Source organism: Periplaneta americana, chromosome 7, assembly GCF_040183065.1.
Source record: "Periplaneta americana isolate PAMFEO1 chromosome 7, P.americana_PAMFEO1_priV1, whole genome shotgun sequence".
Classification (NCBI taxonomy): Eukaryota; Metazoa; Arthropoda; class Insecta; order Blattodea; family Blattidae; genus Periplaneta; species Periplaneta americana.
This window is the reverse complement of record NC_091123.1, coordinates 72,480,444-72,494,130: the sequence shown is the minus strand read 5'-3', so window position 1 is coordinate 72,494,130 and position 13,687 is coordinate 72,480,444. Positions and strand designations below refer to the sequence as shown.

General features: G+C 35.0%; 1 protein-coding gene across 3 annotated transcripts in view; it reads right to left on the bottom strand.

Moving 5' to 3' along the window:
* Nucleotides 1–13,687, bottom strand: part of LOC138703195 (chondroadherin-like) — a 438,940-nt gene that overhangs the window by 148,606 nt on the left and 276,647 nt on the right. The window lies entirely within an intron of this gene.

Genomic DNA, 13,687 nt, shown 5'->3' with positions numbered 1-13,687 from the left:
CCTGGGAATACACACCAATGAAAAGAGTGACTTAAGCAGTTCTAGAAATAACTTGTACAGGAAAATATTTCGTAGCCTAAATCTCTTGCACGAAGGAGCAGTTCGAGCACCGCAGCTTCGAATATAGCTTACCTTAGCACTTCATTACTTCACATTGGTAATAGAAGTACGAACGGCTGTTTTCTTTGTAGGTATCGTGTAGAGATGAACAAAACTAACTGCCGCTCTCGCTCGCTGTGTTCGTTGCATTTGTCTTTCGAGTCTTGTCTCGTCATTCTCGTGCGCTTCGAGTCTCGCTCATGATTCTCAAAATAGTATTTGGTCGGCGTGGAAATATTTCCTAACTTTGAATAACATTCACCATTGAAATAAATAACATTATAAATGTTTAAATGAGACAAAAATACAAAACAGAACAGTATCTTAGTTATCAAAATGTTCTGGTTCTATTATATGATATTACTTATGATTATATAAATAGAAAAAAAATCTAAAATAAATGTGCATTTCTAAGAAACATAAAAGATAACGTTAATATCTTTTTGCTTGAGATTGCACACTTGATCTCAAACATATGAAAAGAAAATCCATAGTCTTTTAATAAGTGCCTAGTAATTAAATAAAGACTGGGGAACGGATTATTATACATTGAAAGGTAGAGATGATGTTTCAAATAGGCTACTTGATTGTTTATACATATATAACAGTTGCCAAAGGAGATAAAAGTTCAGTCAGGTATAAACAACTATTGCGATTCAAGGCTGTTTGACGTTCGGGACTTCGGGAGTGATCAATCTCGACGTCTCGAAACACTCACAAGCATTCTTCATGTCAACGACGCGACGTGTAGAACATTGCCGTGCGGGTTTTCGGCTTTGCGGGCGCTGTCAGTCTTGCTTTTTCGATCGTTGTTCATCTCTAGTATCGTGACTCAGCTATATGGTGCCATCTGTCGATCCAAGTATTTAGATTTAAGGATTAAGATAGAATCTCACTAGTACATTTTTTTAAATTCTTTATTTAAGGACGCTGTATCAACTACTAATTTATTTATCGCCGATGGAATTGGTGATAGCGTGGTGATATTTGGCGAGATGAGGCTGAGGATTCGCCATAGATTACCTGATATTCTCCTAAAGGTTGCGGAAAAAGTAGGAAAAAGCCACCAAAGGTAACCAGCTGAAGTGGGAATCGAATCCACGCACGAGCGTAACTCCAGACCAGAAGGTAAGCGCCTCTCAAAACTGACAAGCAAACACTCTGCCCCAGATAAAAAAAGTTAATTTTTTTCTTTCACCATGTTAATAATATCAAAAGAAGTGCTTATATAAATTTTGGCCACTCGATCGCAATTATTACACAGGGGCCGTTAACAGAAAGAAAACATAATTTTATTGGAAACATTTATTGAAACGGACACAACAATTGTTGAGCTATTTTCAACATATTCCCCACCGGAAATGAAATATTTGTCATATTATGGGATCTACAGAGAGGTGCAGACCTCTGTCAAACGCTGGTTACGATCTCAGGCTGACTTCTACGACAGAAGGAAACAAATATTGATTCCATGGTATGACAAATGTCTCAATTCCAGTGGGAGGCATGTTGACAAGTAGCGCAACAATTGCTGTATCTGTTTTAATAAATCTTTCCATGCAATTGTGCTTTTTCTGTAAACGGCTCTAGGGCAAAATCACTTTCTGCACGACCAAAATTTGTATAAACACTTCTTTTGGCATTTTCATGGTGGAAGAAAAACATTTAACTTTTTTCTATCTGCCCCCACCAAAATGTTTCCTTGTGAGCTCCCAGGTGGCTCCGGTTCCCCGGTGCTCTTCCACTACGCCTCCTCAGACTGCTACCATCTATATGCCAATCACAATATTACGTCACACTGACACTGTTTTAGTCAATGCTATTGTAATGATGATGTATACTGAAACTGAGAATAACTACGAAATAATGGAGGGGAACGGAAGAACCTCGACAAAGATCTCCAGTATCCTGCGCTTTGTCCACCATAGATATGACTCCGCCATCACCTAGATTCGAACCAAGATCCGCAGTCATCGTAAGCCAGTATTCTATCGTTTCGGCTACCAAGGTAACTGATAATGACATTAAATTGTCCATTAACACAGAATTTATTACGTAGCGCCAGACAGAATTGTTACCTTTAGAGCATACAGCTATGTACGAATATATGCAACCCTGGAGAGAGCGCTAAATAGTAACTCGACTGCGAAAAGCGAGACGTTGTCGTCCGCCATGTTGATGGATGTGTAAACACGTGAGCTGATCGTATACCATGTGGTGTTATAACTAGCCTGAACGTAATATAAATTCATCAATTGTCTTAATAACTTTTTACAGTGTTATGTGTGAAATAAACCTAGAAATTTATTTAGCAGTTTTATGTAACAACCACAAAAATAATGACTGTTCTATCGACTAAAATCTGGGGGCAGATTAGAGCAGTTTATTCGGATCATGGAATTAATCATACAAGAAAGGAAAAGTGTAATCAAGTTTGATGTCTATTAAGGGTGAATGAAATATTTTTATCTAATATATTGTCTATTGTATTTTATTGTACAGTAAAACTGGAAATTCCGGGTATTATTTGGTTCCAGGCTTGAGCCGCTTTTGAAGAGTGTAGATTTTTTTTTTTAGAAAAGCAATTCTGGAAAATTTTACCAAAATGTAGGTCTCATATTTAGGCCTATATTAAAATATGGAATACGATCTAATTCAGTTTTTTTTAAGTCCACTGTTATTTCTCTTTTTATTAAGCTCATATTGGAAGCAATGTAGGTAGGCCTACCCAGACTCTTTCATTTATATAACCAAACAGTATACAATTTTATTCACCTGTTTACACTTCCACCAACATGGCGAACCACTGCAGACAACGCCTCGCATTTCGAATACACGGCAAGCCATCCAGCTTAGCTGTATCCATCGATGCCTTTAGAGTAGAGAAATAAAAAAGGATTATATAAGGACACCATAAAAATGTTGGTAGATGGGATTTATCACCATCTGGTTATTTCTTGGCGATCCGTATGTTTACAGACAGAGATACCTTTCTACAATTTCCACGGTCTCCCAGAACTTAGTCTGACATTCAGGGTGTTATCTCTCACAGCCCTGACCAGTCTGTTTAAATCCATACGTTTGATGTGGTCACTAACCTCACGTCTTAGTTTCAGCACCCATTCTCCTATAGGCTGGCTACGTAGTCTTGTCTAATGCTGCCTTTCGATCGCGTCTCATATTTCCTATCATTAATTTCAGTGCTTACTTCTGACTTTGTTAATATTAGATATTTTATTATTTCTGCAACTTATGTCAGTAATGTGCTTATAATTGTTTCAATTAGATGTGTTTTTAAACATATTTGAAGAACGTAAGTTAGTAAAATGAAGTGAAAATTTAAAACTTAATGGGATTTACAAATTTGAAAGTCATATCATCTATTTGTTGGAAGATTATCCGAGAAGTTCATATTCAAGTCATGGAAGCAATCAAAATTTCTGTATAACTGAAAAGTATAGTTTGGCGAAACAAATTCTTGATCGTGAACATGGGGAAACCTTTCGGAAGACTGATTTTTATCTACATCGTCGAGATCTCATCTGAAAATTTAAGGAAAAATAAACAAAAAATTAGAGCAGTGACCTGGCTTCATAGATAAGAAAGGAAGACACAGTTAAATGACATGTTTTTTTTTAATTATCCAAGGGATACTTGCTAAAATAATTATTAAAAATGAATCTGCTTGGAGAAGGTAACAACGACATTATACGTCACTGAGATATATCAATATAACTGAAGAAACTGTAACAGAATAAGAAAAAGAAGAGACTTGAAACTCGAGCATCAAATGATTAAAATGTTACAACAATTTCAATACCTGGCGTCAGTTGCTTACTAACGAATAATTAAGATGAAACACAATTTTCAACAGTAATCTCACTAGAGGTTTTGATTTACCTAGAGAAAATCAAAACTGGAGTGGGGTTTGATTTACTATTATGAAATTAGAAGAAAGTATATAAAGATTAGAAGAAATAAAGTACTCTAATACAATAAAATATTAATTGACTTACTAAAATTCTGTTTCACTAATGCTAGCTTCACCAAAACGTTTGAACGGAGCCGCCATTTTCAGTTGACTGTCTATGCTGTAAACAAATGACGATCGCAAAGCGTGTTCTATAGTACTGTAAAGAATTTTCAGTTTGAAATGATGGCAAATAATGAAACAAATGGTAGGAAGGTGATAAAAACAGGAGAAAGTATATAAAGATTAGAAGAAATAAAGTACTCTAATACAATAAAATAGATATTAAATGACTTATTAAAATTCTAATTCACTAATGTTACCTTCATCAAAATGTTTCAATGAAGCCGTCATTTTCAGTCCACTATCTATGCGGGAAACAAAGCATGGTTTACAGTATTAGTGGAGTCCTGCAGCCCGGAGCGCCACTTGTACTTCTGCTGCGTTCGTATAGCGTCATCGCGACAGTGCACATTACGCCCGTGTCTCCACTCGTCTCGGTCGAGTTATACCGAAAAGAATTTGCGGTATGAAATGTTGACAAACAAAAAAAACAAATGCCAGGGTAGTGATAGAAACAAACAAATGCTAGGGAAGCGATAAAATTGTGCGATAAGCAGCCATGATTGGTTGAAAGACGTCCTTTCGTACCGTTTTAATGGTCAAAAGTAATATGACGTAGTAAGAGTGTAATAGTCATTATAATTACATGGAGAACACAAATGAATCACACGATTTCTCAGCAATCTTGTATTAATCAGATCGAAGCTAACACCATTTGACGGACTCGCCTGCATGAAAAAACATGTGGTTTCTTAGACACGCTGAAACACCGAATAACAAATTGTGGAACTGCAAAAAGGACTTGGGATGGAGCAAAACATCTATTGCAGCAGATATGGCCTACGTCACAATTAAATGATAAGCATCAAACTCTCTTGTTAGTAGACCCTCCAACTGAAAATGCAGTTTTCGTCAAGGTTTGGCTTGCTGCAGGATTTCTACATTATCTACTGACGGCATCATTACACACAATGGAGGAGTTCTTGAAAATCCTCACAACAGAACGCCAAAAATTTGAGCAAAAGTGCAACGCCATGAACACTCAGAATTTACAGGAACTAAAATCATTGCACCTTTAAAATAAGTACATTCAAGGTACAAGGTTATGCCCGGTTTCAAGTGTTTGTTTTATGTTTTTTTTCTGCATTTTATTCTTCAGTGTATTTAGTGTATGTATGGTGTGAATGAATAATTAGGGTATTTGTATGTAAAAAAACTAATTAAAAAAAAAAGAACATAGAGGAAGGTATACAGCTAAAAAGTGATAAATGGACCCAAATTTTATTTAGTCGTGACAGAAGACGAAAATAAACAAAATGAGATATGTTCCATCATGTTATTATTAGTATTCACTACAGCTCGTTCAAAGCAACACAAATACTAAAGGGTGATTAACATATAAGCTTGGAAATTAATTTTACTTTACGAATTATGATCCTTTAAGGTTTGTGGTAATTAAATTCAATTTTCAGCGAAATATTAATATTGTGTTACGAAAGAACGCTATTTCTATACTTATATTCTGTGAAATATAACACGAAGTGTCGGTATTTATTCATAATTTAACTGTTTATCAAGAACTTACAATGATAAATTAAGTGCAAGATTGATTGATTTATATCTGATATGAAATGAATTTGTTTTATTTATTTCGACATATTGCACATTGCCTGTTATGTCTACAGTAAGTCCATTTAAATATTTTACGTACCTGTTTATATGCTGCATGTATTTTATTGATATAGAGCCAGTTAAAAATAAAAAAAAAAAAAAACAAAAAAAAAAAGCTACGGCCATGGAATTAGATTGGAATTATAGAGCATCGTCCAAAGTTTTATTATAGTTGGCTATGGTAACTATAGATGATTTTAATTGGTTATTTTTACGACGCTTTATCAACCGTTGTGAATATATAGCGTCTTAATGAAATAAAGGTGATAATATCAGTGAAATGAGTCCGGGATCCAAAGCCGAAAGTTACCCAGCATTTGCTCTTAGTGGTTGAGGGAAAATCCCGGAAAAACCTCAGCCAGGTAACTTGTCCCAACCGGGATTTGAACCCGGGCTCGCTCGTTTTACGGTCAGGCAGGCTAACCGTTACTCCACAGCGGTGGACAAATACCGATGATGACCGTGTGCATCGGTTGCATAGAGTTCCTAGGACTGCAAGATGACAAACAATTCGGTGATGAGGCAACCTTTCATAAGAGTGGAAGGACCAATCGTCATGATGTGAGAATTTGAGGGTATGAGAATCCATGAGCATATGCTGAGCATGAACGTGATTCACGGAAGCTTTGTGTGTTCTGCGTAATGCCATACGATAATGTACAGGCCTAGGCCTACGGACCATTTAACTTCAATAAATCAACAGTAACAAGGACCTGTAATCTGGGTATGCTCAGCGAATGGATGATGCTGCAGATAAATGATGACAAGGATGACTTCATCTTCCAGCAGGATGGCGCACCACTGCATTTTGAACCGCGAAGTACGCTGCTACCTTAATACCCATCTATCACGACGTTGGATAGAACGTGCAGAAGAGAATATAATAATTTGAATCTTTCAAGATGGCCTCCCCGTTCGCCATATATGACGTTTTGCAACTTCTTTTTGTTGGGTTATATAAAGGAAGCCGTGTTTGTTCCAACCTTACCACACAGTCTTGCTGAGTTGAGGCTGCGGATTACCAGGGCTGTTGACGGCATTGATAGTGCTATACTGAGAAGAGTATGGGAACAGTTTCGACACCACATCAACCGGTTCCATGTCATAATACTGAGTACCTTTAAAAGTTTGAGAGATTTGTCTCTTTTTTGTAAAGATTCCATGAGTCTAGGAAAATAAAAAAATTTGTAATAATTAAAAAAATCGTCTAAATCTTTTGCGTAGTTGGTACAGCTATATGGCGTACATTTAATAAATAAATAAGAAAAATAATTATTAATAATACAAAATATAAATTCAATTGCATTTCACTCTAAATTATATTTACAATCCTTAAAATTGAAAACAAATATCACAATAACACCAAAGCGAGAACATAAACGCTTCACGCAATTACAGGGGTCCTATGAATCTTCTGTTACTTTATTTTATAAACTCTCACCTTCAGTATTTATTCCTTCCACACAGTGTCATTTAACGACTCTGATAATCTTGAAATTGTTTATTGGGTTATTTAATGACGCTGTATGAACTGGTCGGTTATCTATCATTAGTGACATTGGTGATAGAAAGTTGAGTCTGAGAATTTTCCACTGGATTATATATTTGCCTTACAACTAGATGAAACATCGGAGAAAGAGACCCTGACGATAATGAGCCTAAAACAAGAATTTATCCCACACCCGAAAACAGTCCCGGAGATGGAGTTCAGCTCTAAAACTTATCAGATATGCCGATGTTTTGCAAGTTTTACTGATTTGATCGCGTTCGTCGGAGGGTAGGCATCCGGTACTCGTGACTTTCGGTTAAACTGAATACTGGTTAGTAATAATTTCTGTATTTTCTATGACTTAACAGCTTTGAAATTACCTAAAAATGGTAACAATGTTTAAATTTCGACTCTAACAGTGAATGTTCAGTTTTCTTTTCTCAATCGTACTACCAGGGACTGGAATGCTCTACCTGCAGACCTACTAAAGGCTTTATCAATAACAAAAATGTATTTAAAAATAGGCTTAAGGACTTTACTAATAGAAGGTAGTATATTATGTACACTAGTTTGTAGTTTTACAAGTATAGTGTGTAAGCAGAGAAACATAGTGAATCACCAGTGATGTATATTGGGTGTGCAGTGTGCTGTAGTGAAAGTACAGTGAGCTTCAAAGCAAATTGCGAGAGTTATAGTGGCAGAGAAAGATTTATTTATAGTGAAAGATGTGAGTTATAGTGAACGTGCTAAAATAGCTTGCAATAGTGTCTAGGTTAGCGATTTTGAGGTTAATATAGTAAGTACGATTCTATGGAATAATACGACTGTAATTGATGTTTTGTTAGTTGAAGTGTTGCATCAGTGAAGAAGCGTGTTGTGTCAGTGGTGTTTGTATTAGTGTAGTTTTATAGTTTATAATGGTAATGCAAAATATCTGAAGAGTGAAATGTTTTTTTAAATATTAGTGGAATCAGGCTAGTGCCAGTGAAATGTGTCATAGTTCCAGTACAGTGACTGAGTTGAAAGTGAAATGAGTGTAATGCTGAAAGGTGCTTGTGTATGTATAAACATATATATAAATATATTCGTGGGTTCAAGTTCGAACTTAGGGTTAAGATACAAATTAGATTTACTTTAAATGTTATTTTAAGTGATTGATCGTGCTTCATTTAATTTAGGATACTCCTTGTTAATATTATAATACTATTATTATTATAAGTAATTATAATTTATCATTAATTGTCATTATTGAGTGTAATTAGTTACCACGCCACTGGGTATTTACCCACTTGCAGTGTGAATACATAGGCCTACATACATACATACATACATGCATGCATGTATACATACATAAATACATCAAAATACATTTATAAAGTCATGCAAGGAAGGGTATGGTAAAGGAAATGTTAAATAAAAACAACTTCCAACACGAATTTTAAGACGCAAAAATCTCTTTCCAAAAACATGCTATTTGTTAACCTTTTAATGTGAAGAATCATATGCTGGACATAGGTCATCAGTAGACCAGGTATAATAACCCTATCTTCTATAATATAATGACTTTCTGTCAATAAATAGGGTAAGCAATAATTTATCGCAAGTATTCAACGAGAGCACAACATAGATTCAAATCAGGAAAATGAAACAGTGATCTAGGTTAATTGTGACACTATTTTTGCATAAGAGTGTGATTTAGTCAGCAATAAAGACAGCTAATAGGCTCACAATAACAGCAGAGCAGCACTGTTATTATATTTTTGAAAACGATTATTTTTTTGTCTCTTAGAGTTAGTACTGACAGGTTCTTGTAGATTAATTTTTCTTTAAAATATATACCTATGTGCAAATGTTCGTGGAGAACAACTATTCCTAAAATAAATACTGATCTACACCCATACTCTCAACTACAGTATTTACCGAGATGCAAGACTGAAAATAGAAGAAATCCAATGTTCCGAGCATTAGCATCCAATCAATTTTCGACTAGGGTCTTAATCTGAAGTTTTAGAATGATCCCTTGTAATATCAAGAAAATTATAAAAAAAAGGCAGGAAAGAAGTCGGTTCTCCTTTTTTAATGGATGAATATTCGAGGGTTCAGAATGACAAGGTTCTATCTAGTGTTTAGTAAATTTTACAGGAGAGCATTGCAGATAAGAACCTTTTCATGCTAACTTTATCACGCAATATAATTGAGATATCAACATATAATTTATTTGGTAGGTAGCTGTGAAATAGCAGAATTCAATCCAAGAAAAATCTCAATTTTGCTAAAAATGTCAGATAGAACCTTGTCATTCTGAGCCACGTACTGCTTGTTATAGTAACAAGCAGATCTTGAGAGTGCTTTTCGAGAAAATTATTTCAGGAGACTTCATGTTTTCGAATTTCTGTCGCTTTGTGGGAAAACTTCTATTTTGTGGAAAACTTACAAGCTTAGTTGTCTCATTTAGCTCGCGCTTTACAGAGATGTTTTATGATGCTAACTCTGTCCCTCCTACAGTGATACCTCAAAGTTTCTCTGCTTTATGAAGAGTAGTAAAGTATCCAATTTAATAAAGATATATAAAACCTGTTTAATATGGAAATACTATGGTTTTTATTACGAAACATCCCTCGTTGATATATATTTCACACCCCGCACGTAGAGTCCAGGGGTTGGTTACGAGGGGGATGCGCAGACATATCCCATTTGGGAGACGCGGATTCCTTTTCAGATATAAGGAAAAAGGTTGAGGTGGCGTGTTGTAAAAAATAAAGAGAGAGCAGGGGGGAAGTGAAGAAATTTCCAAAAGGCAAACGGCGCCGAGGAATATATTACTTTCATCCCCAACACATACAACCCCCCAACACACATACACAAAGGGAAAGATTCATCCCTAGAAAGTCATATCCACACCCCTGCATGTCTCAGGCGTGGTATAAGCCATAACCGTAATGTAAATATGATTATTGTTTATGGTGGACGAGTTCATAAATCAGATCGAGCCTACCTTCCGACTGCGCGTGCTTCTCAGTGCATACCACATAAATGAGGGCCAGTCAAGCTCAATCGACAGGCTCGCGTGAAGGTAGCGGTTCAACACTAATTAATAAGAGAACATCATGCTCTTTTACTCGTATTTCTCTTCGTGTATACTGTAGAATTCGTACTGTATTTATTCTCTCATTATATCTAAGTGATTTTTGTATTATCAATGGTTTTAAATACGGTGAATGATCATGTTCTGTTCGCTTATAGCGAGAATAACCTACAAATGGCCACCTAGATGCACTACAATACAATTGTAAATGTAATTTTAAAACATCCATTAGAAAATCTAAGGGAAGTTTGTTAGATCAAGATAATACTCCCTCAATTCCAAAATATGGTATAGTAACAAACAAAACAACTTTGATTATTGCACATGCGCGCACGAAATGTTTCGCGGTGTAGTATTCTGTTCAGTAGTGAAGTAACTATCAGACAGTGCAGTTCTGAATGTTTCTAGTCTTCTTTAGGGCATCAAACTATAGTATTTAAATAGTTCATTATGAACAGAAATGAAATTGGCACCTGCTGTGATGTTCTTTTTGCAGAAAACATAACACCAACCTATCAATTTTAACTAGACCATCTAAAGCACAATAGTCGTATAAAAACGGGTTGTAATTTTCGCAGTTTTTATGTTAATTTGCCTCTCTCAAAACAATTTTCATTTTTCTTTTATTAATTTGACATCGCACAGAATGAAATGTACCCAATTTTTTATGTTTTCTTCATGTTAATTTATCAATCAAATAAGTATCTAGAAGATGTATTAAAGTTACATTATATTACTAACAACTTTAACAAATGTAGGCCTATACCATAGTTTGGAACAGCATTAATTATACTTTTCATACAATATTTTGGAACAGAGGGATTAGAAAAGTAAGTAATTAATTACCTACATTATGACGCATATTGCACGTTAAGCATGCTCTAATAATGTCAATAACTTTCCATATAAAATGGAAAAAACAACCTTAAAGGATATTCGCTGCGGGTTGCTTACGTCAGGCATTATCTCGTACGAGTTACAATTATTGGACATCTATGTTGTGACGTATCATATGACGGTGTACAAAATAAGATAAATTATGTATGACACTATAAGAAGAATATGAGGAAATGGTGTATTAATATGATGAAGTAATAGCAGGGTTAGTTATATAATGTAAAAATGAATTTGAACAGATGCACTTTGTCAAGGTTACGGAATTTTTTGTTTAAGACCAAGTTATATATCAAGTACGAGCGCTAATGTGGCTGTGTTAAAACTGTTTCGACGGTGAAGTTAATAATAGGGTATGTTTTTCCTGAAATTGTCAACAAGAGTTATGTTTACTATAGTTGATAATAATTTTAAAGCTATTTATGTTATGTGCAGGATAAATTATATAGTTACTTATGAGAAAGGTGCGAGTGAAGTTGAATGAGAAAATTAATATAAATAGCTAATAGTATAGCTTTGAATGAGAGCAGTGAAGTAGTTTAATAAAATGTGATAAAATAGAAGAAGAGATAAATGAAAGTGAAAGAACATGAAAGACATAGTTAAGAGCACGTATTAAGATCACGATTCGTCCATGTTTTAAGCTGTAAATAGTTTAAGTAAGGGAATGCTGACCCGAAAACAGAAATATGAAGGGTCAAGCAGGACCGAGTATATTGAGAGATATACACATCGCATCACATCACATCACATATATTGAGAGAAGTATACATCACATCACATCGTAATCACATCACATATATTGAGAGAAGTATACATCACATCACATCACATCACATCACATCACATCACATCACATCACATCACATCACGTATATTGAAAGAAATATATACGAATAACACAAGGAAAGAGAGAAGGATAAAGTTCATAAAGTAATGGCTGTGTCTGTACTAACTTATGGATGCGAAAACTGGGCCTTGAACAGAGAAGACAAAAGAATTGAAACAGCGGAAATGAGATTTCTGAGAACAGCTGGGTAATAGGCTACATCAGTACGCTGAGAGATGGGATTAGAAATGAAGATATCAGAAACGAACTGCAATCATGAATAAGGAAGAAATTACAGGAACAACTCTTACGGATGGATCATCGAAGGCTGGCGCGACAAATCATGCACTACACTCCTGAAGCACAAAGAATATGTGACGCCAAGAAGCTAGGAAGATGAATTATAAATGTTTCCTATATAGACGGAATAGGCTATACGACCAACCAGGAAGATGATGATGATAATGGTGATAATTATGCTAATATGTACTTCCAAGATTATGTCTATTTCATATCTTATCGCTAATATTAGGGGCTTGTGTATGATTTAAAAATTTGTAATTTGTATGAACTCCATTTAGTGATGTGCAAAGAAAACTTTTTCGCATGAAATTTTTCTTCTGGAAAAATTGTTTGCGCCTAAAGAACTGCACATGTATTTTCATTAGCCGCCAGCGTATCAAATGTAAGTCTTAAGTCGTTTACTCTTTGATGACTCCAGAATAAGCGTCATTATCACGTTATGTTTGTTTTACCAAATATTAATACTGGTTAAGAAACAAGTTCTGAGGAATATCTTATGCTGAGAACTTTACAGATCTAATTTAAATTGTCATAACATTATTTGCTCCACTTGGAGCTGATGTAGGTGTATGACTATAATTTTAAAATAATTAATTATTGTTGGCTAAGGAAGACGTTAATGTGTTGTGTGGTGCGTTATTCTCAGACTTCATTATATATGAAGGCTCTCCAATTTATTTTTACAATCCATACACAGCCAGTTAGTTACCCATACCCACAGCAAGAGCGAATTACTACGTTGTATTGTACTGTATGTGGTTTATGACTGAGTGGGGAAAATTGTTCCGTACGGTTGATTTTCAAACAACATTTATTTATAACTCTTGATCCATTCTGAATTGAGGGACTTAGAACAAAAAGCAGGTAAGTGACGGAAACATAGTTTTGAGAAAATTAGAGTTAAAGTTCTACATGCAATGGAATATTATACACTAGTTTGGTGAAATGATGTCCATATAGCAGCACTGCACAGTGTGATCACTTACCTGACTTTATCCCAAAGAAACATCCTTTTGGGCTATCACAACACGCACTTACCTCATTTTTTTTAATAATGTCACTTACCTCCTTTTTGTTCTAAGCCCCTCAATTGTGCATGCATAGTTTTCATGTGATTATGTAATGCAAAATAATGCTGCGCTAATGGTGGAAAGTAGTTAATCTAAACATCAGAATAAGATTTGAAAGTCATATTGAAGTTAAGATTTCAGACAAGTTGAAGTATATACAATAATAAATTGTTTTATATGAAAATTGTATGTGACATCCTAGATCATATATGTA